The 2,968-nt window shown below is 31.4% G+C and overlaps 1 long non-coding RNA gene across 1 annotated transcript; it reads right to left on the bottom strand.

Moving 5' to 3' along the window:
* Nucleotides 1–1,338: 1,338 nt before the first annotated feature.
* Nucleotides 1,339–2,344, bottom strand: LOC107061750 (uncharacterized). Its single transcript, XR_001474177.1, has 2 exons — nucleotides 2,249–2,344; nucleotides 1,339–1,512 (listed from the first exon to the last, which is right to left on the bottom strand). It is a non-coding gene; the product is annotated as an uncharacterized lncRNA (long non-coding RNA).
* Between the last annotated feature and the right edge of the window lie 624 nt (nucleotides 2,345–2,968).

The following is a 2,968-nucleotide window of genomic DNA, read 5'->3' as shown; positions in this document are numbered from 1 at the left end:
TATTTTTTTCATATTTTTCCTATTTTTTATTAATCAATTACTAATTTTCGAGATTTATCAAAAAAACAAAAATTTAAACAAAATTGTTGAAAACAAGTCGGGTAGTTTATTTAAAAGGGGGGTTGATTTATGGGTCGGATTAGGTGTTTATGGGTTTGAATTTTTTTAGGGGCATAATTGATCCCTTTCCATTTTTCATATAAATGTCATGTGGTAAAGTCAAAATGGCATGGCAATTCCATGTGACATTTAAAGAAATGAAAAATGAGTTGGATATGTCCAGCAGACCAACTAACGCCCATAAGGGCAGATTTAGACGAAAAGTTGGATGGCGAGGGCATGAGTGAGCCAAACTTTAAACGGAGGGTATATCTAGACCTTTCCGAATAGTTTAGGGGCAATTTGACCCTTTACCCTTGTTCAAAATACAAATAATTAGAAAACCACGCAAATATATATATATATATATATATATATAATACATTCAATTAAAATCACAAACGTCATATACAAATAAACGACTCACATTTCAAATTGTATTGATTTGTATTGGATTTATTTAGTAACAAAACTCTCTCTAAATAATTTGTAAGCTAATTTATTTAAATAAATTTACTAGTACAAACATAAATCATAAAATCAAGAAAATAAACAAAATAATTAAAATAGATTTGAGGGATATTTTTGTTCTTTACATAGACTTATCCCATGGTATTATATCCTATAATACCATGTAGGAGGTATAACTAATCCATGGATTAGTTATACATAGGCTCAAAATCCTACCAAATATAGTACTAAATAATACCTTACATAATACATGGACTATTTCTTCTAATGTGGCCTACCAAACGACCCCTAAAAGGATTACACAGCTAAAGACATAAAATTTACATTAAAAAATGCAAATTCATGAAGTTTGGGAGGTGGGGGTTAATGTTTCAATTATTAATTAATTCTATTTTAATTCACTCAATTTACTCCATGCACTACAAAAAATACGGGTTTTAGCAACACGTAAAACCGTGGCTAACACGACTTTGCCATAGTCATTTAGCCACCGTGGCTATAACGGGTGCCACCAACAAATTTGCCACGGTTTAGGCGACCGTGGTAACATTTTGTTAGCCACGATTTGATGTGAAAATAGTCACGGTTGATCGTGGCGAAATATCACCAATGAAAATGTTCATAATATATATTTACCATGGTTGAACCGTGGCTAAATACACTTTTTTAATTAAAAAAAAATTTCAATTATTTCCCAGCAATACCCTGCAACCAATGCATTATTTGATAGGCATCCACTAATACACTGACCATAATACACAAATCCTATGCTCAAGATGGTATTTTTTATTAACTGGACACATATCAATTCAACGAGAATCTAAGGTGCTTATTGAAGGAACTAAATATACATTGGCATCCATAAATATTTGAAGTGCCAAGGCATATGGTATCTCTTTCAGGGTCTGTTTTCCTTCATTTGCCTTAAGCTCAACAATTCTCCTAAAAGATTCGAAAGTAACGATGCAATAAGTTAGACCTCACAACAGTGATAAACCTCAATCATACAACGCATGTTAGATTCCTTATTTATGCCAACAATTAGATAAACTAATTTAAATAGATAGTTTTTTCCAAGGGAAACTCTTTATTAACTGAATATGATGTTTCATTTGTCATATCCAAGTGGATACATGGATTACAAAGAAAATGGGATTACATAGGTCAATCAATGTTGAGGTGCCTCTTAATTTAAAAAATCAGCTGCAGCAGGATGTAGACACACATTTACAAAATTGAATAATTGCACATTAAAGGCATAAAATTTGTAGGCTATCATATACGATGAAAACATATGTCAAACGAACAAAGAAATATCAGCAAGAACCCAGTACATACTCAACAAATTCCACAGAGAAATCCAAGATCAACAGTTTGACAAATGTCAAGAGGTAGTATCAGATATACATTTAGAATAAAGGAGAAAAAAAGATATGAGTAGGCATACATCTTTATTTTTTTTAATAAGATAGGCATACATCAATTTTTCTCAATTTGGACGGAGAGGGCACTTTCTGTTCTCATCAGTCCCATCAAATGAGTGGAAGATATTGGTAAAATCATTCCGGAGGGCTGAAATTTTAGTTATGTTTATTGTTATCAAAGGTTAAAAGCACCAAAAGAATAGTTGTTTTGTGAGATGCCAAACAATATGCAACACAATTGATAAGCATTGTACCTTGAAGAAATCATATACATGATACTTGAACACCGAATGATATGATGAGTAACGATCTGTAACAAATTCTTTTAGCTGAAATTAAGCTCCCAAGAACTACAAACCAGCAAATAAAACAGATTAGGATTATAGGAGAGCACACACAATCAGTTCATATGTTAGAGACATAACACATATTTTCAAAACAAGTAAGATGAGAGAATTACAAGTAAAACAAAGTGAAAAAAAGTTAAATCCACCAAATATTTAGTGAATAAGGAAAGCAACCTTGTAATCATATGTGTTTTAGATAAGCATGATTAGAGAAATATGCAAAAAAAATTGATAATGTATTTTTAGGAGATTTATTGCAGGCATGAACCACAATTGCAATAACATTGCATTTCAAGGAAAAGTTTTGCTTAAAATACCTTCAACCAACCTTTAACTAAATGATGGGAACAAGTAGAAGGATGATCTAGTCATGAAACAAGAATAAAAGAAAAGAGAGAAAAATACTTTTAGAATAACTATAGAATCGGCACTATAATATACTACTCCCTCTGTTTTTATTTTATGTAACTTAGTTTGACGGGCCACAAAGTTAAAGGTGTGTATAACATATCAAAAGTACCCTATGAATCTTATGGTCTTAAATAACCAGAAAGCTCTAGTGACCAATTCTAAGAATTGACAACATCAATGGTACTTAGATAATGTTCTTAGAGATTATACATTTTC

Source organism: Solanum tuberosum, unplaced genomic scaffold (assembly GCF_000226075.1).
Source record: "Solanum tuberosum cultivar DM 1-3 516 R44 unplaced genomic scaffold, SolTub_3.0 scf00159, whole genome shotgun sequence".
In the NCBI taxonomy this organism is placed as follows: Eukaryota; Viridiplantae; Streptophyta; class Magnoliopsida; order Solanales; family Solanaceae; genus Solanum; species Solanum tuberosum.
The sequence above is the reverse complement of the archived record's forward strand: the minus strand, read 5'-3'. Positions and strand labels throughout refer to the sequence as shown.